Source organism: Brachycentrus maculatus, unplaced genomic scaffold (genome assembly GCF_059751285.1).
Source record: "Brachycentrus maculatus isolate JH-2025_06_01 unplaced genomic scaffold, ASM5975128v1 h1tg000212l, whole genome shotgun sequence".
Lineage (NCBI taxonomy): Eukaryota > Metazoa > Arthropoda > Insecta > Trichoptera > Brachycentridae > Brachycentrus > Brachycentrus maculatus.
The window spans coordinates 543,971-571,147 of record NW_028280963.1 but is presented as its reverse complement, the minus strand read 5'-3'; the positions used below and the strand labels follow the sequence as shown (position 1 = coordinate 571,147).

The window sequence follows — 27,177 nt, the reverse complement described above, 5'->3', positions numbered from 1 at the left end:
CTTACAGCGATCGAAACGGAGTATTTTCACAGATATTTATTTTACCACAAACTCTTCATGAGAAATGTGTATTTATGTAATTAGATCCTATCAAATTTACTCATGTCGTTGCGGACAAAATTTCCTTTTTACAAAATACTTTAAATTTATTCATAATGTAAATACAAAAAAAGTATAAAAACCAAAATTAGTGTTTTTAAATTAAATTTATTTCACGATAAAAAGAAATAGTTTTCAACAAACCTTTAAAATGTATCATTCGTATGTAAATTGTATTAAATATTTCGTTACGATACCCGATTTACGATACTCAAATTATATTAAGCCTGCCTCTGTGGTGTAGTCGTTAGCATGCTTGGCTACCATGAGGTCCCGGGTTCTAATTCCATCGGGGACAAAATAAATATAAGTGATTTTTCACTTAAATATTTTTTTTGATATCACCCTGGACTGGTATATGAAGGGCAGGACTGATGATCTTAATATGTAATCAACGATCAACGTAACACTACGGTAATTCGATCCAGTGTCCTATGCACTATCTGGTGTGGATAAGGGTTAGAAGAAGAAGAAATTTAACTCAATTAATAGAAAACGATACTACGATACATTTATTTATCACAATATTCTTCTTTATTCGTAACCTTTTGATTCAATAAGGTTAAAACGCAGGATGTCTTATTTAAAAGGCTGACTTTTTCTTAATGGAATCTTTTTGAGTCAAGTAAATCTGAAAATAAAATAAATTTAAAAAATACAGAAAATTCGTAATGTGTCATTCGTTTAAAATCGTTTTAAAACATATAAAAAACTTGCTTCATAAATAACTTAGGATAATAAAAGTTTACTAGATTATAGCATACGTGAGATATTCAATACGGAGGCTTTAATTTTGTTCAATATAATTAGATGTTCATATAAGCCATTTGATTACTTCAAGTGTGTTATTTTGACATAAAATATGCATACATACTGTATTTATTTACGTTATATGTTTAGCGTATTCAATTAAATGATAAAAACAAAATACTTGAGATACAGTTTGACGCTTCACCGTGTATGTGACGTCAGTCTTCTGGCAGGAGTAATTCGGAGAGAAAAAACTCCGGTAATTGAATATCACATTAGCCAACTGACAGCTAAATTGAAATATGAAAATACTGTCTAACAAGCGCATAAGCATGACCTTAGAAGCGGGTAGGTTAATGTTCATTTATTTTCAATCATGTACTGGGAGAGCTATTCTTCAGTTAGATGAAAAATATCTCGCTATCCCCAAGTCATTTTACAGTAGGAAAAGACTAGTAGGTTAAAGTAGTCGGTACAGCTGCTTAAGTTGGATCAAATTTAACACATAAATCTCACTCTGCTCACACTCTGCCGTAAGTCAAATGCGAATGCTAATTACTACTGCTTAAAACGCCAGTGTGCGTGGAGTAAGATTTTTAAGTACAAGTTTAATATTGCAGCAGCATTTAAATATTGTTGCAGGTTAAAGCAATTGGACTAGACTAATTTCATTAATTGATTTGGCAGTCATTTTGTGATAAAATCTATCCATTTTTAATTAATGTTTTACTTAGTAAATACCACTATTTCTTAAAATCTACTGTGACACGTGTTTCGAAGCATTCCGCATCATACGGTGTTTGAAAATCGAAATGAAACACGTGGCACAGTAGATTTTAAGAAATAGTGGTATTTACCAAGTAAAACATTAATTAAAAATGGACTAGACTATTTGAAGACACTAATATGTTTTCACACTTTCCTACCTTTTTTTGTTATTCTTTCCTCATTTGTAATCCTATCATACCTTGATTTTCAAGACATTTATGTCAAGTTTCATACTCATTATCAAAAACTGGTAAACTGCGCCGAAAATTCATAAATTTCAGTGAAAATTACACTAATCATTTTATTATGTACTTAACTGATCCACAAAATACTGTGAAAAATTAATTTACTATGATTTTACTTTGTAGATACGCGACAAGAAGGTAAATTATAAAATAAAGTCGTGCTAAACTACAACTAATTGGTCAGGTATTCCACGCTCGAAGATGCGTTATCGATGGTTATTGGAATCCTTCCAATCGACTCAAGGTCAATATTTCGTAAGATCGAGTATAATTATTACTTTTCTTTGTCGACCGTGTTTAAATTGGACCAGAAATACATTTGAACGAGATCTCCCTGCAAGATTGCTTTTCGTAATAATACAACGGTGGCATATCCGGCATAATATCGCAGATTCGAGAATAGAAACTTTGGTCTAGGATAAAACAATAATAGAATATTATAAGAAAATATACGCTACCATTGTATTCGAAAAATTTTATGCCTTTACTCGTTTGCAGGTGACTTTGATTGTTATAAATAAACAAAATACACTGTAAAAGCAAAATATTAACTAACCAACCATCACACAACTTCCCCGTAGGAGTAAGCATAGAAAATATAACGCCATACCACTCCGTCCTTGCAAACATTCTTCGCTTCTTTCACATTCATGCATCTCCTCATACAAACCCGCCGATTATTTTAACCCCTGAACCGGCCGCTTTCAAGTATTTGACATACCTGATGGTGCCAAGTTTTCCTTGGTCTTCCTCTGCATCTTTTTCTTACTACCTTCGTCTCATAAATTTGTTTAACCGTTCTTTCCTCACTCATTCGTTCCAAATGTCTAATTGATCTTAACACACTTTCCTTAATTTGATCGATAATGTTTATCTCAGCCTAGCATTATTTCCTTATTTGGTATTAAAAGAGAATAAACCATATTTATGTATATTAAATTTTAAAAATATATTATATATCAATAGGAAAAACGTGCTTGCGTACATATTATACCATATGCATGTACATATGTAGTTGACCTACTTTTATATTTGTATATCTAACATTAAACATAATTTATTATTATGATATGTGAATTCTTAGTAATATCAATTATGTAAAATATTAAATATTTTGTCTTTATTATTTAGTACATTATAAAATATGATAAATATTATGTGAGACACTACGTTTTAAAATGATACATGTCCTAATATTTCATCCAGAACATTTTAAAACGAAGATACGCATTGCTATTTTATATTTAGCCAATAAAATACGTCGATTACGTTTGCTAAAAAACATACTAGTTGAAGATAACATAAATCATATCAGTGAGACAATATGCCATCCGGTCAGCTGGATAACTGATCGTTAGCTGTGGATTGTGGTCTACCGAGAAGTGTTCCCATCCCTAATCTCACTTTTTTAATGGATAAATATCACGATGTGTGATTACTGGCTAATAAATTATTATGAAAAATCACAAGACTATCCAAAACACTCTATTGAAATATGTAGAGAAATAAGGGATATATGAAGGTTTAAACTTTAGATATTTTTATTAAACGAAAAACGTGCGTTCGCATATTTTCAGAAATATTCTAAAATTGGTCCTATCGGATTTAGCTTTATCGGATTTTCACCTACTTTCCGTTTTCTTAAAGGAACTCTATGAGAAAGAAGAACTAAGAAGTGGTATGTTTATTGCTCGTAACACATCCTTAAGGCTTAGATCTCAAGCGTTCAACTCAGAATGCGCTCGGCCGCACTCAGGGCTACACGTGTCTTCACGCTCATTTTTTTATAGTTTATTCTTAGGATTTTTTTTGTTTTTTTAGAATATTTATTGAAAATATATTTTTACATTTTTTTACTTCTTACCTTTCAACAACTCTTTTCTTTTCAAAACCATATATTTATTTCGAAGAAAAACTGATTTTTCGATACATTAACGGTGTTTTAAGAAAAAATAATAACGTCAAATGTTACCTGGATTTAGAGAAAATTAAGTTCCAATTTGACGAATGCTGGGCTTTAAATATTGTGTATTGAAAAGCAAATAGATAGTTGGACAAACTGTATTGAAAAGAAGAAAAAAAAAATTGAAAAATAATGCTTGTCTTTTCTATACGTTCCACAGTTAAAACATACATAAGAGATCAAATATCGATATAAATGTAGTATGAGTTTCTTATTATACCTTTGTATATTAGTTTTTCAAATAATTTTAGTAACTCAAGATACTACTTCTACGGTTTTTTTATCTTAAATGTGTATTTCAAACAACCTATACTCTTTTTTGCCAAATTTGTATTCTCAAGTAGGGATTGAATCTGACCCAAGTCGGTTGACTAAAACTCAAGGGGAGATCAAGTGACTGTAGACTGGCGCCAAGCCACTTGCTACTCGCCACTTGCTTTCCTTCAGACGAATGTGCTTGTACATGAGCATGCCTGTCTATAATAACGTAATATATTATACCTCCATTATGCCCGAAGGACATTATTATGTATTACTACTCTACATTCTACATCCTTCATTCTTCAAAGTGTAACATCCTGTTCCCGGCAGGACATTATTGCCGACGATTATTAGACTATTTGTTTGAGACACTCTTTCGACATTATACAATAAACCTATGTATGATATATATATATATATATATATATATATATATATATATATATATATATATATATATATATATATATATATATATATAATATATATATATATATATATATATTATATATATATATATATATATATATATATATATATATATATATATATATATATATATATATATATATATATATATATATATATTTAAATACATATTAAAATAAGTTGTATGTAGCGATTTGGATGTTCGGATTCCTTTGGGTTCCAAAAAGATTTCAACTAATCGCCCTATTAATTAAAGAGTGTCATACACTTATAACAGTTTAAATATCTAAAGCAGAATAATTTTAAAACAACTAAGTATTTTGGTACGGTGAATCTTTATGAAAATATATTAAAATTTTATTTTTTACATATATTTATATGCGTGCGTGTGTGCGTGCATGTCCGTGCGTGTGCGTGTGTAGGGATTAAAAGGTTTTTCTACTTTCAAAATATTTAAAATACTTAAAAATATAATTTTTTTCTTGTAAACCACAATTTTATATCCTACACTAGTACTTATTGTAAGACTAATTGCTATATGTTCATTTTTGATCAATTCGGTAAACGTAAATGCCTAGTCAGATGAGATGGCGTTTAAAAACATCCCCCCTTGCCGCCGACAAAATATTATTGAACTTGTTTTTGGTTGGCATGAAATTCGACGAAAGTTAGACCTTTGAGCGCCACTCGAAAAACTTCACACGATGTGGCCGATGAGTTGTCGTCATAGGTCGTCGTGTTTTCCTTTCTGTTGGCACATTTCCAGTGGTTTTGTGGAGAGTCCCATGGGATTCTGGAAGGCACTGCTCTATATTGTTAGGGCTCTTCCACTCGTTGCTATGACTCTCTGTATTGTCTGCAGCGCCTTACAAAATTACCAAAGATCCACTTAGTATATTGAAAGCTGTCCCACCGCATTTCCAGGTCTGATACAGAAGCATCTAGGCTTCCTGACAGACCTTCTCTTGCAAAGCAATTTTTTTATGAACTAAGTTGCGATATTTATAGAAAATGTGAAACAAAACTGTATTTCGATTTTACTGTGAATTTACATTTAAAAGCTTTAAATATCCCTGTCACTTCCAATCTAAGTAAATACGAGTTTGTAAATCCACCACTTAATTTTATAGAAATGCCCCAGTGTAGGCTGTGAAAGGGATTACATAGTTGTTAGTTAGTTCAGTTAGTCAGTTAGATCTGATTCCGACCCGACTTGGCCGGTACAACAGACGCCTCCACAACCCCAACTAGCATAGCAGACAGACAGTGCAAAGAGTATAGTTTATACGTGACTATACTAACATGCATTCGAAAAAATAAAAATAAAATATCCGAAATATACTATTGTGATCATAAAATGTGTCTGGCGCCCTTGCTGACAGCTTGACGACTAGCACTGCTAACTGCGAGCCTCCTACACATTTCCTCTTGCGAATATTCTCTGGCAGACTTTTTATCTCCGTACCGCATGCGTTTCATAACATTATTGCGAATCGCATTATCACGCACTTTGTCGTGCACAGAGTGTACAGCATCATTGTACACAAAGTATATTAGTACCTATCTGCTCTTTGCATTCTGCATATCTACCTTCCTACGCGATTTGCGCAGTTCTGGGTAAAGTGAACATAATCTCTTTACCAACATCCCACAAATAATTTGGAACAGTAATAAAATTGTTTGATAGTTTCATATCAGCCCAAACACACGAATGGGATTTTGTCATCAATTGACTGATACATCAGGTCAGAGATATCATAAAACCCCCTGTTTTTTTTATTCTGTCAAAGTTGTTTTTTTTTATAAATTTCGGTACCTACTAGCCCATTTCATTTTCTCCTTCATTTGTCAATGTTTCATGTCTTTTTCATACACTCATGCACTCCATTATTTCTTCTTTTTCTTCCTGGCTCCATCTCAACTTATCGTCTTTGAAGACTGTTAGGGTCAGCTCTCCTTGTCCTCAGGTTGTAGGTCCTTCTAACATACGCAACATCACCTATGCCATGCCTTGGAATGATGTTATCGTTCTGTAGCATCCATGATATTTTTTGGTCTTCCTCTAAATGTCTTAGCACTCCGTTATTAGTTACCTAGTCTAATATAAAGTTATGTAATCAAAGCATTTATTATCCTTTGGGTGAGAACAATTTAGAATAATATGATATTTACATATTAACTAACTAACTAACCATAGCGCCGCTTCCCCGCAGAGGTAGGCAGATTGAATAGAACGCCATACCACCCTGTTTTTGCAAACATTATTCGCCTCTTCCACATTCATGCATCTCCTCATACACACCCACCGATTATTGCGACTCATATCAACCCTTGGAACACAATCTGGGGATAACAATTATTTTGACTACATGTTTACCGTTCGACTATCTGGGAACGAGATACCTAGTATATCTTATCGCTCACTCCTTTCAACAACGTCATATATCGAAAAACTTGATTTTTCAGGAGATCGTTTTTAAAATTTAAGAATATAATGAAATGTATTAAAAATAAATATCAAGCCACTTTTAAACTTTTTACTATGCAACAGATCTTCGGTAAAACCTAAATGTTTTTTCTCCATTTGAAAAATATTTAGTACATTTAAAAAAATAATTAAACAATACCTTTTCTTCAAAATGCAAAAACAACACTTCCTGCCCTGTAGCGGGTAAACATTAGGTTAAAAATATGCCACTTTTGCTGGGATATACGAAAACATGCACAACTGAAAATTGACCATTTTTGATTTATGACGTTGTTGAAAGGAGTGAGCGATATATGTATTTCTTTGCACTAGTAGACTGGTAGGTAGGTAAGCTGGAAATGTTTATACTGTGATTTAGCATGTTGACTGAATGAATTTCCAGTTCCCAGAAGTGTCTCGTGTCCCAGGAGTTATCTGTAGGAACAGACAAGTTTATGGCCTGCATTATCTATCAGCCGATTTGCATTCCGTTACAAAGGACCACGCAAATTCTTACTGCGACAACTCACAGATCATTTTAATATTTATCACATACTTTATAACTGAAAAAAAATATCGATGAATATAGTCGATGTATACTCAGCAATTGCAAAGGGTATAAGCGTTATCATTATCGAAAATTACATTAATTTTTTGTAAAATATGTTCCATGATGATAAGTCGGCTTCAGCTAACAATATAACTAACTAACTAACCATCACGCTGCTTTCTGCAGGGGTAGGCAGAGAGAATCGAACGCCACACCACTCGCTCTTTGCAAACATTCTTCGCCTCTTCTACATTCATGCATCTCCTCATACATACCCGACGATTATACCTGATTGTGCCAAGTTTTCCTCGGCCAATAACAATATTATATATGCTTATTAAGTTACAATTTTTTTTAATACTCTTATGAATTAAAAATCTTTGAAATAATAACAAGAAAAGTCACTGATAGCGTGTTTTGTTTGTTGTTACACTTAGTGTCTTGTTGATTTTAGAAAATGAATATGTTCGAGTTCTTTTTATGTACACAAATGTTTCAATTTCGTAATATTTTCGTAGACCTAAGCGATACGATATTAAAAATAGGAATCAAGTTGTGGTAGAGTGGGCTTGGACCCAGAAATTCTGACTCGGAGACCGCGGCACTGACATGTACCGTCGAAAACTTCAGCAATTAGATCTTTACGTTTTAATAACGCAGATTGAAGACTATCAACATCAAAAATTATGTGTTGTTTATGTAGCAAGATATGTAATTTATGAATATTTGCCAATCGTGAGTAATTGCTTTTATATTATATTATTGTATATTCATGATTTACAAGTTTTGTTTTTCCATTAAATATCAGTATAAATATAACTTATATTTTATATAATGAAACCTAATAATATCCTGTGCTCATATTTTTAAAATATAATAATCTCTAGATGTTTTGGTTATTATTCTCAGTTTTATAAAAACGTCACATTTATATTTATATTGCTATTTTTCACATACATTTAACATCCTCATACATATTCAAAAAAATATTACATGAATTGTTTTTACAGATGTACATTTTTATAATAACACGATACTTATTTTCACTTTACATTTATATTTTTTTTAAGATACGTAATTTATAAATATTTGCCAATCGTTACGTTTACACTACGACTTCTAAAATAATAGGCGCAAGTAACTTATTAGTACTTATTTTGATAAACTTATTTTTTATTTCTTCATATCAACAAGCATATTATTTTTGTTTATCGAAATGTGATAAAAGGTCAGAGAAGTGAAGACATTTTGATCCTAAAACTTTCTTCTCGGAAAAATAAGATGACGCATTATTTTTAAGAAGTGATAAGTTTTTTAAATAAATAACTAATTAAAAATCATTACTCTTTTTATTCAAATTTAACTATTATTACATTTTTGTGTTAATTTTATTTTATTATCGTTTGTGCTTCAAATTAATAAAATATTTTTGAACCGACCACAACGGAAGCAATATCCTGATGATAAAAATTTTTAACGTTTTTAGTCCATGACCGTCGTTTTTTATCTTCCATCTTAACAAAACCACATTTTTGAGGCGCTCACCGAGAATATGTGAGTGCAAATGCACTTAATTTCAACTCTTTCTTCAGATTTTTCAGCCTACTTGTTTTTATCACAAAATTTCTCGGCTTTATATGGCTCTCGGATATATATTTATGTACCTACAGCTTTGATATAAAAAATGTATACATTTAAAGAAATAAATGATTGAGTGAATTAAATATCTCCAATGTAATATATATTTATACATGATGTTGACCCACGGCAGTATCCACACATCAAGTGCATTCAAGCCCTGTACGTACGCATTCACATATGTATGTATATTATAACAAATCATTTGCATCTGCAAGATACTATGTGTAAGATAGATGGTCAATAGGGATGGTCTGATGTGGGAAAAAGAGTGGTGACTGCAGGCATCATTGTATTTCCAACTATCTCTCAGTCCTACTCTTCGGGATTTAGGTGTTGACTGAACCATTCTTGAGCTTTGAAATAAATCCGGAGCATATGTTGTACACAACCCCTAAAAGTGGGTGTCAGGGGATGCTAGTTGAAATGAGAATCGAGTACTTGAATAGCAATTTCACTGCTCTTAATTCATCAAGCATTTCACAATTGAACATGTCATACAGGGCAACGGAAATCTTTTTCACCTGCAGTTACTATTACTTATATATCTGGAATAGGTGACAATGAAAAATATGTACGACCACGTGCATATAAAGGATTTAGAAGTTTTTTTCTAGGCTGGCTTCTTTCTTTTCCCAAAAAGCACTTGTCGTGTCACAACCGGTAACTGCGTGGAAAAATAAAATGAGCTTTTTTGTTGCAGCTAAGTGTTCATTTATTTTGGCGATATTCAAAGTTTTTCCTTCAGTTCTGGCTGATGACGGATGTTAATATTTTTTATATTTGTGCTCTTCTTCATCCTTAAAAGTAATACCCACAAAACATCAGTATCATTCAATATCACCATTGCGTCTTATCAACTTCAACAGAAACTTCAACAGATTTTTTTAAAGTGCAATGTCTGCTAAAGTACAGCTGAATCACACGTACATTGATTAACGTTTTGTCCAGCTACTCGGAAATCGTTGACCAATATCTACATGCCCATTTTCGTTATGCTCCTTTTGAATTGAAATTATGACTGTTGAGATGGTATTATGTTATCGACTTCAATAACTAAGTTCTCTCCGTGCGGAGATGTTCCTCACCATGTGTCATCATTTCTTAAATTTAAATTTCTCTAATTAAATAAAGATAAAATACCTTTATACCGCGATGGGTTGCTTTTTAACCGGAGCAGTCAGTCCACACCGGAGCATGTAAGAAATATCACCAGTCAATAACTACTTTCGATTCTTTATTTGCGTTTTCATAACTGACAGTGTCTTGCAAATATATAATATTTTGTGCAATAGGTGTCAATACGTCCGTGCCAGACTTGAATGCAATTGATGTGTGGACGCTGACATGGATCGTCATCATGTATAAATGTACATTACGATAGAGATGATGATACTGGTACTATCGAGTAATACTTTCTTGGTAAATTGCTATTTACCTAAAAAATGTTTAATAGAAAATTTTTGCCAGTTTAAACCCATTTTTGTGGAAAATCATAAAATATGGACAGTAACACTTTTAATGGGGTGAAGGGGAAGGGACACCTGAAGGAAGGGTCACTTTTCACCTCTACGGTCCTAAAGAGTATTTATGCCAAAAATCAAAACTATTATTTATTTGAGGTTAATATCTCATTCGCCTGTACTATCAATGTAGTACTTTAAAAAATATTTACATGATAGTGGGTACTATTATTCCGAATCAACATATTGTGAATTCTAAACAATGTTGTGAAATCTTGAAATGCACTAAACAATATAGGGCATTTTTCATCATTCAAGATTTATTCTTTAAAAATGTGTCTGCCCGATAGCTTAATTTGATGTAATCAATTCAATTTGGGACTGTAATATTTGTGATTTTCAGTGATTATACGATGTCCTTACATAAATACGTATGTACGAAATAATATCATTGAACGTGACTACTTATTGCCTGAAATTATTTTGGTAGTTAGAAAACAGTTTCAAAGGTGTCGGGCTTTAGTGTTAACGATATGAAATTGTTTCACGGTAGTAATAAAACTTAATGTGTGGCCGCGCGAAGTACACTAATAAATTACTCAATCTCATGACGCTTACGTATCCGTCGGCGTCGGCAGTCACCGCGTGGTAATAACTATAATATGTAGTAGGAACTACCATAATAATAAGAATCTAAATGGATCTTATCTTGACCGATGTCGTAGTACAAAACTCTAAGTGCCCACATTACCTATCGCTGTCCACTTTCTATAATATTTCCTTTATCTTAGAAATTAGACTTTAACTGGTTTAAATTTTAAGTTGTAATGTAGGATAGTATAAATTAAAGATTTACAAAGACACGATGACCCACACTTAAGTAACATTGTAGTTATTTAAATATTATATGGGTATTATTAAAATGCAATTAGTAGGTACTTACGTCTACAAACTTATATATATAGAGTATGGAATAATTAATTGTAGGAATGCGGTTTTATTCAAACTATTTATAACTATCATTATCATGAAATTTATGGATAATTAAGCATGTTATACACTTATTGAATTGTTCTTATAAAAATACGTTTTTGAAATGAACTTATACAATTTTTTTTTAAATGTAGGTATATATGAAAAGCATTTTTTAAAGCTCTTCATTTAGTTCATGAGAATGAAATAGAAATTGGAAAAAATACAAATTTTAAATGTAGGAAAAACAATTTGTATGTAAAATTTATTTAATGGTTAGCGTAATGGTCTCAGAATTTATTGTTTGACCTCATACATATTCCCTGAAAAAAACGCCTTAAGGGTATAATAAAGATATATTATTACTCGGTTTATTTAAAATGTATGTATGCGGAACTTGAGATCGATTTAACTAAGAGATGCTAAAATTACCATCGTTTTTAGACGATATGTCGATACCCCATTAATAAACTTAACATATTATCAAAACTATTAAAATTAGGCGCCCTTCGAGGTAGTTTTTAATACGAAAATGGAGCTATACAATTATCCAAAATAATAATTTTTATTAGGTTTATATTATCCACTGACACTTCGTGATGGAATTGCATTTTTAATTTATTATTAGATTAAAACCAATATTTTTAGCTTTTCCAATTTTTTTTATTTGACCAGCGACCGGGTTTCGTCGTTACCGACATCATCAGACTGGTGAGAGGCTATACAAATTGTTATGTTATATATAAAAGAAGGCAGGAGTTGATAACCATGATTTGATATTGGTTATCGAATCATGGTTATCAACTCCTGCCTTCTTTTATATATAACATAACAATTTGTATAGCCTCTCACCAGTCTGATGATGTCGGTAACGACGAAACCCGGTCGCTGGTTAAATAAAAAAAGTGGAAAAGCTAAAAATATTGGTTTTAATCTAATAATAAATTTATTATTATTATTATGAATAATAATAAAAGTAACATTAATTTCTTGGAGCTTAATCAATGCTTATTTTTTTAAAGTATGTAGCAAGATAAATTATATCAATTACTAAAAAATAACTTAATATCATAAGCGGTGGAAATCATTAAATAATTAAATAATATCTTCTTAACCTGTGCTAAGGTAACTAAATCTCAAGCGATAATATAATTCGTATCGTTAATCGAATATGATTTATAGTAAACGAGGTTTACCCGCTTTAACGATATAATTACTAACACGGTATAATATCTTCCCAGTATATTGTCAATGAATGATTCATGTGCCATTATTTGTTTCATGCTCAATTTGCCATAGAAGATAATTAGTAAGTGGGGACGACACACCCATGTTAAATCGCTTCCTGTTCAAATGTGCTATTTCCTGAATAGTAATAATAATCGCACTTACTTAATCTTCCTTTCTGAGCTGGTAATACTGACTGAACTACCGAAGATAACAATCATTATCACTAATTATGGACATTTCTTACCTGAACTTAAAATCCTCAACAACTCGTTATTGTTTCTAGATATTAAGGTAAAAAAATCCTCGAAATGCCTTTCAAAAATATTCTCGGTTTTACTTTCTGACTACTAAGTGAAAATTTAAAGTTTTTAAAACATTTTTTATTTAACTTTCAAAGGTAATTCGAAAGTTCTGTTAACTTTATTGTTGGTATTAGTTGTCGCTCAATTTATTAGTTATTATTAGTACTCGTCTGAAATATTCAAATAACATTTCAGTAAGTTAACTTTATAATAATTGGTTGATTTTTGAAGCGCCTTTTCGTGAATTACGAGTATCACGTATAAAGTCGAACCACGAGTATCGAGTTTAAAAATATTATTTTATTTTTCAATAATTCCCAAAATAGGTTAGGGTTATAAATACATATAACATACATACCCATTATTATCTCAAGGAATATATTTTAATTCTAAATTTATCTCACAACGAATCACAAGAGCTCATATTATATATATATATATATATGAGATAAAAACTTCTACTAAATTATAAAAAAAATACGTAAATACAGTATATGTTTTATAAGTTTCAATAAACAAACATAAAAAACTACAAACATTTTCTTTATGTAATATTATACATATATTACTAAGACAAATATAAACACTATGATAAATCATTTATGTTTTAAGATGCCAAACTAAAAATGTTTATTTTTACACATTTGTTTTAACACGAGAAACACATGGAGCCATTTTATCCAATTTATTTTTCTAAAAAGCTTTCTTTCATTTCAAACAGGAGATAGGAGGACTGAAACATTATGACTTTTGATCAGTATATTATCTTATAAGTAATCATAGTCAAGAATTTGAATATCGAGACATGTATATTCATATGCAAGTTTAAAGAATCTGTTTCTAGTTGTTCAGTGCATACACTATCTGCGGGTTTAGTGTTACCTACGTACTTGTAACTATAAATATGCAGTAACTGTATCCACCTTTTCCCGGCGATGTTTCTTCCATCTAATGTTTATTTTCAATACCACACCTTGTGCTGTATTTTCTTACGAAAACCTCTATATTTTAAAACAACATTTCTTACGCGTTTCCGTGAATTCTCACCCCATGTCTCGCCATACTTGTCAGATAACAACGAATACATATCCCGTTTTTCAATTCAACATTTTGTTATAATGTCAAATAATTTAAGACGTCTATGATTTTGGGTATTATTGGGTGAATAAAAAACAGAAACCACAAAAAATTTCTTCAGATTGACCGTCATTTCAATTTTAGTTTGGCTAGTTTTTTTTGTTAATTATATAACGATAGAGACGTAAATTTGGATAACCTCTGCACCCAGAACATGTATTCCATATAGGCAGAAAGTACATACTTTAATCGTGTGATACTCTTGAAGCTATTATGCAACGATATCCTTTACATAAAACAATTTATAAGTTTTTTTGACATTCTTCTTATACTGACCATTATCCACACCTAGTATAGCACAGGGTACTGGATTTGAGTAATAAATGTTAACTTGGCCGTTTATTACGTGCAGGCTAGCTGATAAGTTACGCACTTCAGGTTCCTAACAGACCATTTCTATAAAACATGTTTTATTTATAATCATGCTTTTCAGATCGTTATAAAGATATTAATTTGAAGAAACGTCAAGCTACACATTTCATAGTTTATTTGTTAGTATATTTGTAGTAATTTGACATGTGATTAGAGATTTTTTTTTGAATTACCTAACGTCTAAGTGACTCTAAAATCTAGCTACGGCTTATGCAACACCATTTATCATGTCCCTACTCAGGCTTCAACTTTAAAAGTTTCATAGCCTATGCCTACTCGTGAGTGGATTTACTCTTTATGTTTAAAGTTACTATAATTTCATGTAATTCGTGAGTGAAAATTCTAGAACTGAAATTCTGAAACTCGTATGAATAGAGATTATGTCTGGCTCTATAGCGTCGTTTGGTTTGTGATAGTGATAACCGACTTTGAGAAACTGTCCCCGGACCCCTGTAGTTGAGGGCTAGACGTGAGACAATGCAAACCATACGGTTTATCGCTTTTAAGCTTCTTACGAAAAAACGCATTTCCTTAGAATAACAATATGGCCATCAGCATTCTTCCCGCGTTGTGATTTTAATATTGTAATTTAAGTCTGACAGTGTTGACTTTTAATAAATCTCATTCACGATTTCGTTCATCGAATATTCATGCACGAGTCTCTCGATAATTGATTCAGGAAGGTGTACTTGTTCTATGCAAATTGCGGAAGGCCTTCGTGAAATTGGAAGCTCGTGACCAATAAGATCGGTTTGAAATGTCTGAATTTTTAATGTCTACACGTCCTGAGACAGCAGACACTACTAGTATAAGCTACCTCATCTATGTATATACTGTATACGACTATACCTCATCTTTATATTATACATACCTCACAAAATGCATTTATTTTTAAATAATACCAGTAACATTTTGAGTGTGTCCAAATACTTGTTCACAAAATCTGGATTATCTCCAATTACAGGAGTTATTTTCATATTCATATAATAAAAAGTTTCTTTACATCTCACCAATAGATGTATCTAGTAAAGTTCTAGTGATTCAAGAACAAGGTTTCTAAATTGGTTCATATATATATATATATATATATATATATATAGAACTTCCAACAATTTGAGTAGTGTGGTTGTCAATAATGGGTAGAATTGGTGAATGTTACACGTGTGTAAAGTGATCACTTAAACCAGCCTATGACGGTCGTCAGCCCCGTAAATGCCCAGACTTCCGTATTCTTCTTCATCTTTGATGAGATGTCAAAAAATAATATGAATACCAGTTAATTTTACCTAAAAAAAACAAACAACTAAGGTATTTGTCTTATTTATTGATTCGGAATCAACTTTGTGGAATGACATGTTGATTAATTAAAAAAACACTTGTATAAAACTGTAGTTTTACTTTTCACATGTCGATAAAAACAACTGCAGTTTTCGAAACTAGTCGTGTGTAATGAAATAAAACTCAAGACGTGGTAGTATACAATTTTTTTTTCAATAAATTAAATATCATTACCCTTGTGTATGTACGTATGGTACGGTACCTGCATACATTTAATCCTCAATCTAAATCGATTGATACTAGATCCACCGACATTGCAAAAAAGCAAGTTCCTATAATTAGAAAATGACAATAGTTTTAAAATTGAAATTCAGCGTTTTAAAAACGTGCATAAAATAATTTAAAAGTAAACATTTCCTTTGTTCTTTACATATCCAACGGTTGACCGTTGAAACCGTGGTCCCTTGATAGAAAAAATATTTTTTATAAGCAAAAAACATTAAAAATATATTTTACGTAAAATTAAGGTTACTTTCCAAGTCATTTAGTTGTAAGTTATTTTAAAATTACAAGTCTGTGGGATGAAATATTGACAAGCGTTATTTTTTCTTTGTTACAGATACAGATAGGCTTCGAACAGGAAAAAGATTATGCTCCATTTCCCATCCGATGCTACTCCAGATCAAAAAATATTGATGCTGACCCTCTTCAAGATTTAGGTGAGATATTCCAACCTTTATATTTTTTGCATCTACTACTCATGGCAAGTTGAAACTTTTTTCAATTATTTGAAAGGTTTTATCAATATGAGATTTAGGTAGATGTGAAACATTATTATGTGTTATTTAAAATATTTTCACGAGTTACTGAAATGTGCTTTAAAAACAAGTTCAAGTAAATTTTTATACACTTCAAAAGGTTAAAATAAATATGATCCTAAAATCATAAATTATATTTATAAAATTACGTATGATATTACTAAAAAACAATGGATATAATATATATATGTTTTCCTTAACCGTCAAGTTTTGTTCTACAATGCTCTATAAATATAGTTACATTGAAATTCGTAATATTAAACGAAGACGTGTTTCAGACTACGAATTCCATTCAGCAAAGCTCATCGCACAGCTCAGACTAGTTCTGTATTCTGAAGCATCTGGCCACTTTGAAACTACTTCTAAGGTTACGCAAATTTCAGCTAATGTATCTGCGCCTCGCACAGATCTCGAGTCTCGAGATTGAGATGCCCTAAAATACGTTTTGCCAGATGCATAATTTACTTGGCGCCAAATGGGTCCAGTATCATTGAGCATTAATCGCATCACTCGAAGGACAGATCTGTCTGAGATACGGGAGTCTCTTTCTGTCCTGTGGGAGCGTCGAGGATTGAGATGAAACGACATGTTAGGCTGATGCCATATCCCATTCGGCTTGTCTTGCGCAAGATTTATTTACTTTTAAGTGTTATATCCCAATTTAAAAATAACAAATAGAGCTTCTCTCTGTCTCCCGTGACTAGCTGAAGGCGGGTGAAAGGGCCGATAGATAGTAATTAATCTTTGTGTTCTGGACAATTTCCTCTAAACGCCATTAGATTTATTTCTTTTATTTTTTTGACAAAATCTATGTAATTAATCACGATTTAGTATCTACGATTCCTACTCTCGTTTTTTTAGTCACTTAATGTTATTTGTTACAATATATCCGCTTTCAAAAAAATAAAAATGAAAATCATTCATTTATATATAGTTTATAATAAAAGTTAAAAAATATGTTTAAGTCAATTTCGGAATAAAGCCGTAGTTTTTTTTCGGTTATTATCTACGTGTCGTTTAAAATAGAAAATATACTTATTTATCGGAAATACTTATTCAAAAAGAAAGCGATAAATAAAAAAAATATTTCCAATTATTAATTTTAATTAACAAACTTATTTACCAGCTAAAAATTACTTTCTTATTAGCGGTAGAGCGATTTGAAAACAAAGTTATTTTTGAAGTTTGAAAATGGAAAATAACGAAGCTTTTCCTTAAAATATTAATTATTTTATTTAACATTCATGGTGTATTTAAATTTTGTTAGTAAAACAATTAATCTCTTCCAAATTTAACCAAATTTTGTGAACAATGATGATTATTGTACTCTGATGTTTTGGTTGTAGGTACTGTCTTGTATGTGTCATGTGGGTGTCGAGCTTTTTAGTAACCTACATAATGTAACAATGACAAATATTCCTACCAGGTAACTTGGAAAGTAGTCAGTAATAACTCTTTCACAGTATTAGTCACCTTATCATTATGCATGCTTTGAATAATCGCTTTAAATTCATCTTAATATTCAAGCAATACCCGCGCGTATAGGGTGCTTCAAAAAATATCGAATAGGATTAAAATAATGACATAAATTGTATTTAGCAAGTAAATTTTAAATAAATAATAGTAATAATCTTCTTTTTAATAAAACACTTGTATAATACCACTTAATACGTTTTATTTTATTAAGCACGACTAGTTTCGAAAACTAACAGATATTTTCATCTATAGTTGAAATGTAAAACTAAAGAGCGAAAAATATTAAGGTTTATATAGAGGTTGATAGGGTAATAAATAGAGAGGAGGGGGGTTAAGGAACGGGAATTTTTGTAAAAGGAATCATAGATAATAACGGTTTTGTATTTTGAAAAAGCATATTATTAATTAACATTAATTTACATTAATAAGCATATTATTAGTTTGCGAAACTAGTCATGTGTAATGAAATAAAACTCATTAAGTGGTATAATACAAGTGTTTAATTTAAAAATTAAAATAATCAACATGTCATTCCACAAGGTTAATGCCGAATCAATAAATAAAATAATTAATATGACCAAGGGTGAATCATCTACAGGTGAAATGTAAAACTAACGAGCAAAAAATATTAAGGTTAATATAGAGGTTGATAGGGTAATAAAAAGAGGGGAGGGGGGTTAAGGAACGGGAATTTTTGTAAAAGGAATCATAGATAATAACGGTTATTTTTTTGAAAAAGCATATTATTAATTAACATTAATTTACATTAATACGCATATTGTTAGTTTTCCAAACTAGTCGTGTGTAATGGAATAAAACTCATTAAGTGGTATAATACAAGTGTTTAATTTAAATATTATAATAATCAACATGTCATTCCACAAAGTTAATGCCGAATCAATAAATAAAATAATTAATATGACTAAGGGGTGCGGTTTATCAATTTCTATACCACTTATGCTTGAAAATTCAAAATTTCTATTAAATAAAATTGCTTATATCTTATATCAAGGGCTTTATTTTATCCGATCTGCTTTTTCTATGCTTTCAATAATTTATCGTTACACTACTTTCTTTAATAACACTCCTAAAAAGCGCTTCAAAGTTTACTAATAAAACTTTTAGTTTTACTCTATTTATTTTTTTGCTCTCCATTTTCTCAGATATAACTGACAGGATATTGTTTTTCAACTCAATCAAGACTTTTTCTAAATTGTCAGATGGGTTCTCTTCTACATAATACAAGTTTTTTTAGGGTGCTTTGCCGATTAAAAAAGTTTAATTTTGAATAGCACTTATAGTTGGGAGTTATACTGGCTTTATATTGTTCGCACTTATAGTTATTATACTTTCGCACACCCAGGAGACTTTTGAAAAGGAATTTTTTTCATTACCATACGCGCGAAAAAAAAAATAATAATGGTTTTTAACAATTTATAAATTAACTAATAAAATAGGTACTTAATAACATAAACTTATCTCGAGGGATACCTTAGATGTAGCTATCAGACAAAAAGTAGACGAGTACGCAACATCGAGCACCTTAGACATTGCAGCTATGCTGTCTTTATTTTATTTTATAATTTACAGGAGGTACTTAGTCTTCCTTCTCCATTTTCTTTCCAATATAACATTCATGTACCTCACCATGACCTCTTTCACTTACGTTATTTATAATAAACACTTGAAAATAGTCATGTTAGGAGTCAGAATAATACCCGTGTATGTCTCATACGAGGAGATGCATGAATGTGGTGGAGGCGAAGATTGTGTACCAAGATAGATTGGTGCGGCGTTCTACTATCTCTGCCTACCCCCGCGGGTGGCGTGATGATTGACTAGTTGGGTAAATTATATCCCGTCAAATAAAATCCACTTCTATATAATATAAAAATCGCGGGTGCAGGATTGATCACCTTGGCTTCATAATTTCAAAACTTGTGCACTACTCGGAATTTTACCGTCCGGCAGTCCGGTTTTTTTTTTTAAAGAAAAGCGAGTACGCAGTTTAGCGTGATCGAATTTAAGCGCACCGTGATCACGCACCGATCAAAGATCCGAAGAAAGACGGCCAAAAGCGCAAGCCAATCCAAGCCGTTTATCATGCTAACCGGACTGCCGGACAGTAAAATTCCGTGTAGTGCACAAGCGCCCTTAGTGTCATTTTTTTAAGCATTCATCACAATATTCACGTGTTCAGTCGTTAATTAAATAAGATTACACCGAATTCTATTGCATTTTAGATTGGAATTTCCGATCTCCATTTCTAGCGTAGCGATCTGCAATATTTCAGGATACTTGCCACCATAGACCTATGGTATATTTATCGATCCAGTAATGCGCCCCATACACGAGCACGCTATATGTGCCTACTAAGGAACACTCACACACCAAAGGGTCCCCGGACAGCTACCTTCCCCTACCTGCAACTGTCAACTTGACATATTTGGGCTTATTCCAACAACGTGTGGTTTATATCAAGGCGACAGCTTTCGAGATCTCCTTTAAAAAAACACACTTAAAAATACTTCCAAAATGGTCTATTTGCTAAAAGCTAAAATAATGCCAAGACAAATAACTAACCAAATAACTATCCTACCGCTTCTCAGCAGGGGTAGGCAAAGGTAATAGAACGCCACGCCACTCTGTCTTTGTAAATATTCTTCACCTCTTCAACATTTATCCATCTCCTCATACATACCCGACGATTATTACGACTCCTGACCCGGCCGCTTTCAAGTATTTGACATACCTGATTGTGCCAAGTTTTCCTCGGTAGTCCTCTGCTTCTTTTTCCGACTACATTTGCCTCATAATTTTTTTCGCCGTTATTACCTCACTCATACGCGTTCCACACGTTCGAACCATCTCAAAACACCTTTCTTAATTTTATCGATAATGCTTATCTCAACCTTGCATTCTTTCTTTATTTCGAACATTTATCAAAACTCGTTTTGCCGCACATTCTTCTGAGGGATCGCATTTTGCCTGTTTTAAGTCTACTTTTATCCTTCTAAGAACGATCCTCTAGTTGCTAAAATAATGCTAAGACAAATATTGTGGAAAATGTTGTATTTTTCACTCCCAAATATACGAGTTTAAATAAACAATCTGAATAATAAAAACCGATAATATTTTCGTATTATAATCGCTTTAACGCAGTAATGAATTATAAGCTTTTTAGCGCCATAACCAGACATGTGCTTTCCGGGATTATCGGTATAATGACGTAATTTTTCTTTTTAATGCCATTTTATGGGCCTCTCAAAGTCGTATCTTACCAAAAACAAACTGTTTTATTTAATCGTTGCCAAATATCACTAATTCAGTTTATGTATACTCATACATGTAAATCCAAATAAATGGTACATATAATTTGCATACTATAGTTGTACATGCATAATGCATGCATCTATGTATATCATGTAGTAACTAGCTTCTATTACCAACAAAAGAAAAATTGCATCTGGTAAATTATTGTTAGAATTTCGTGTATTACTGCCGTCCTAAATTGACGTCAAAAATCTTTAATCTGTAATGGAAATATTACAAATATTTATGAAAAGTCTACTTAAGGCCCAATATACGATAAATCCCAACATAATTTTCCATTAACCTAGGTAATATTAAACGTAATAGAATTATTTATTTAAAACATTGCTTTTATATTGAAAAAAAAGTTTTTCTTCGAAATAAATATTAAATATGGTTTTTAAAAGAAACGAGTAATTGAAAGCTTGAAAATCGAAAGTTTAAAAAAAATCAAATTCAAATATAAAATCTATACCTATATCATATTATTTATTGATTCGGCATTAACTTTGTGGAATGACGTTATTATTTTAATAAAAATTAAACACTTGAATAATCCACTTAATTGAGTTTAATTTTTATTTACGACTAGTTTCGAAAACGACAGTTGTTATCATCTTCTGGTACAAATTAAAACTTCAATTTAATTTGTACCAGAAGATGAAAACAATTGTCGTTTTCGAAACTAGTCGTAAATAAAAATAAAACTCAATTAAGTGGATTTTTCAAGTGTTTAATTTTTATTAAAATATACCTATATCATTACAGTTCAAAGTAAATGATAAAAATAAATACCTACATAAATTCTCTGCAAAATTATATGTCAATTGTTAGCTTGGTGTTATCATAAAGTGATAAAGGTTTTCTTTTTATCTTATACGCATAGGATTTTACGTATTTGTTTAAATATCTAAATAGAACTGTTTTTTACACAGGAACCATTCTTCCATGGTATTTATAGTTGAGAATAAATAAATAATAAAAAACCTACATCCCTTATTCAAGATAACGCAAAGCGTATGCAGATAAGAAAGGTATAACATTATTAAGTCTTGTGTACGGAGACCTATTTTCTTACTATTTGGGGTTGAAATAAATCTATCTGGAAACTATTTTTGACAATACAAATAGCAACGCAAATAAAAGTAGTTGCGTAATAGGTCATCCCATCCCATTTTTAACATCGAATTATTATTGAATAAATTAACAACCTGCTGTTTTTTTCACATGAATTTTATTTGACTGGTCAAATAAAATTCATGTGGAATAAACTACATACTTGTTCTATAAAATGCAGTTCCACCAAGAAGTATCAGCACATACAAAACTTAAATCGAATTATTATTTATTGATTTGGAGAATTTGTAGAACTCTATAATTTATATTTTAAATATAAAAATCAAACGATGATTTTTACGGTCTACTCAGTTGTCTATATATTTTTTTAAATCGTGACAATTCTTTCACCTTGTTAGGGCATTATCAAACTACTAACAGTAGTTTCATAATACCCTAACAATACAAAACAATTGTCATGAATTTTTAGTTTAAGGTTTTTTTCCTTAATATATTTCTATATGTGAATTTTCTTTGCAAATCGTATCGACAACGAAATAATTAATAATAATCAGTCTTGATAAAGAAGCGGTTAGCTTCGAAACTGGTAGACATTATAATTAAGTTTTAATAAAATATTTGTTGTGATTTAAAACAAAGTTACTTTTTAATTATATTTTTTTTCTTGAGAAATTTCTAATAGAAAATTTTATTTACAAATCGTATAGACAAAGAAAAAAAATATTTCAATAATAGAATATTTGATTAAAAAAGTAAGATTTATTCAATAAAGAAACCTTTCTTCTTATGTTAATAAATTTGTAGAAGGTAATTTTCTTTGCAAATCGTATCGACAACGAAAAAATTATTTCAATAATAGAATATTTGAGGTAAAAAGTAAGGTTTATTCAATAATGAGTTCTTACTTTTTTCTTTGCAAATCGTATGGACGACTAAAAAGTGGAATATTTTTACAATTTTCATTTGATTATTGCCACCGTTATCCGTTATTTTATCTCCCTATTGTGTACCATTTCTGTCACGTCCCGTCCGCGCCCGCGCTCCTACCATTTGTGGACCACCATGATTTCACCCTACCTCCAGATCACAGATAGTAAACATGCACGACTCTCGTTCAATATTGTTCAACCTTTGTTTAATCAGTCCTCTCAAAGTCAAAACATTCAGTTTTTTTATACTCGTACTTACATACTCGTACAATAATAGCAAGACATGTGACACGTTTTAATATCAATGTGCAAGAAAAAACTTGTATTTTTTATTAATGCTAGCATACCAATTATATTCCCTGTGCTGTTGAAATATCGCCAGGTAGGAATTCTGACATACCGCGGCATGATAACCCAATCAACCAAAACGTGATTAATTATGATTTATTTAAAAATCATTCACAGAAATAAAAATATAAATATTAGTTCAAAATCTCAAAACACCGCCGTTTTTCACCGTTATTCACCGATCGCATTGAAATTAGCATATTTTTATGAATGTATGTGACAGGTTTTTTTTTTACCTAGAATTTATAAAGTTATGATTTTTTATGGCAGTGCCATCTGTTGAACGTAGTAGTAACTCACGCATTATTTAAAATTTCTCATTGCGAACAACATGCTTCTTGACAGATGTGGTCAGTTTAGCATTTTTAATGTTTTTTTTATTGCATCGTTTTTTCATTTTTATTTCTTATTTTATATTTTCATTGCTTCGTAAGCATTGTGAAATTATACAAATAAGAAACGTGTGCTTTCTATCAAATTTATTTTCCTTTTAAGTATACTGAGCCACAACAACACGTGGTTGAGTACAGCTAGTTGATAAAATTATCGATACTTCTAAAAAGGAATGCCTTAATTTCACTTTTGTCGCGGAAGGTGTAATATCATCTAGTATACAAATAGGATGTATTTTTTGTAATTACAAAATTTACAGATTTTAATTTTTAAATCATAACTTAGATAAATACAAGTACCACCTATCTGATATTGTACATGGTATGTATTTGTACCTATTTATGAAAGATCATCGTACGTTCAATTTTTTTTCTTCAAATTATAGGTTTATGTTAGCATTCAAAACATCCAAACAATTAATATCATTCTTAAACGATTTCTGTAACACTGTTAGGGCACATGTGTTGAATACAATCCACACGAGAATGTATTATACAAATATCGCTTTGGTTCTACTCTCAAACGGTCTCTAGACTAACTAACTATCACGCCGCTTCCCCGCAGGGATAGGCAGAGAAAAAGAACGCCACACCAATCTCAGACGAATGTGCGGCAAAACGATGCACGATAGATGATCGAATGGTGAAATAAGGAAAAATGCAAGGCTGAGTTATCTCATTATGCTTATGCATTACCGAAAAAATTAAGAAAGGTGTGTTGAGATGGTTTGGACATGTGGAACTAATGACTGAAGAAAGAACAGCAAAACAAATTTATGAGGTGAATGTGGTTGCGAAATACAGTAGAGGAAAACTTGTCATGATCAAGTATTTCAAATACTTGGAATTACTCAGGTCAGGAGTCGGAATAATTTTCGGGTATGTATTTGAGACGCATGAATGTGGAAGAGGCGTAGATTGTTTGAAAAGCCAGCGGCATGGCGTTATATTCTCTCTGCCTACCCCTGCGTGGAAGCGGCGGGGCGGGTTAGTAAGTTAGTTTGTTGGTTAATGATTTTTTCATAAATAAATACATGGCGCTTCTACTAGACTATTTTCTTATTCTTTTTTTAACATCTCAACATAGATGAAGAAGAATATGGAAGTCTGGGCATTTACGGGGCTTACGACCGTCATAGGCTGGTTTAAGTGACCACTTTACACACGTGTAACATTCACCAATTCTACCCATGATTGACAACCACACTACTAAAATTCTTGGATTTTTTTATAAATATGGTTCCATTTTGAAACATAGTGCTTGAATCACTAAAATTTCAGTAGAGACATCAATTGGTGAGATATCTTCTTCATGTATGTTGAGATGTCAAAAAAATTATTTGAAAAAAAACTCCCATAGTTGGAGATAATCCAGATTTGTGAACAAGTATTTGAACACACTCAAAATGTTGTAGCCTATTTTCTGATTTTATCAGGAGAAGCTTTATTTATTGAAAGTAAGTATTGAAAGGAGATTTCTCTGACATTTTACGACGATTGTGAATAAAATGGAAATGTTTGGATATTTTATAAGAAAAAGTCGAGCTTAATTTTATTAAGACTTATCATAAATAACAATAAATAAAAAAAACACTTTTGGTAGATTATTCGGGGATAAAGGAATTCGTTAATCACTTCTTACAGTTATCATCGTAAAAAAATATGCGCATACATAAGTATACAATGTCGGACAAAAATAACATTTGCCATTTTAAAAAAGCGGTCGTTAAACGCTGAGAACAAATATCAAGATACGGAGTTGGCAATATTCACACTACGCGCTTAAGTGCCATTGTTTATTGTGTAAATAAAGTGATTGTGGACACTAATTCTGAAACCCCGATGCAGTCAGATTACAGTGATGCCTCGCATAACGAACGCCGCGCACAACGAACTTTCGTTCGTCCGTTACGCGACTCTAACAACGAGCTTCGGTTCACACAACGGACTGTGTCGTATTTAGTCTTGCCGCTCAAATGCTCTAAACGCACTTGTATGATGAAAAACGTTTTAAATGAATCTATAATATTTTGACTACATAATATCTCGTAGCTACATTTAAAATTTAGATACATTCTTTTCAACTCAAGTGCGCGTTTGTCTACCATGCGAGAGGTCTCATGATCCATTCTCAGAGGCCAAAAAAATACAAATGATTTTTTAATATTTTTTTTATTATTTTTATTATCCTGGAATTTTACATGGAACGCTGGGCTAATCACTTTTCCTTTATTTAATTTATCAAGATAACACTGTTCATATACTGTACAGTGCCCTATGCACCATTGAATGCGAATAAGGGGTAGAGAGTGAAACTAATGGAAAAAAATGTATAAAAATTGCATTTAAAAAAACGTGAGTGTCATTTAAAAAAACGAATTAAGTACGTTATGCGAGGGATCACTGTATCATTATTTTATGACATTTTTATGTGAATTTGTAATATTGAGTAGCATTTATACGTAGTACTTATTCGGAATTTTATTTAATGTTTTTGAAAACACATCTCCGTAAATAGCCTAGCAATAATTATTTCAACGTACGGCCCCCTTTGTTGAGTTTTTACCTCCGTTTCGTGGGGTGTGCACCGTGCAGTATACAGTCTGTATATACTGTGTATATCCTAGTATATACACGCGGAGGTGACGATAAAATATTCCACGTTCGTTCTAGGTACGTGAATGTTTAGGTTAAACTTTGAAGCATTTCCCAAATGCTCGTGATTGGCTCTATTTAAAGTATCCCCTGGTCTTGTTATACATACATACATACGTATAAAATGGACAATGTAATTAATGTTTTATTCATGTGTCGCAGCATTAATTCACGTGTGATGGTTGCACCCTGACTCGCTTCAACCCGGATACCTGACCATCTCACCTCCATCCACCCCAACATTTC

The 27,177-nt window shown here is 31.5% G+C and overlaps 1 protein-coding gene across 3 annotated transcripts in view; it reads left to right on the top strand.

Annotated features, from left to right (window-relative positions):
* The window catches only part of fz2 (frizzled 2), a 200,360-nt gene that overhangs the window by 141,352 nt on the left and 31,831 nt on the right, over positions 1-27,177 (top strand). For all 3 annotated transcript variants that reach the window (XM_088264024.1, XM_088264026.1, XM_088264025.1), the window contains one exon: positions 16,544-16,643. The gene's annotated coding sequence lies outside the window, so the exon portion shown is untranslated. The remainder of the gene's footprint in view (positions 1-16,543; positions 16,644-27,177) is intronic.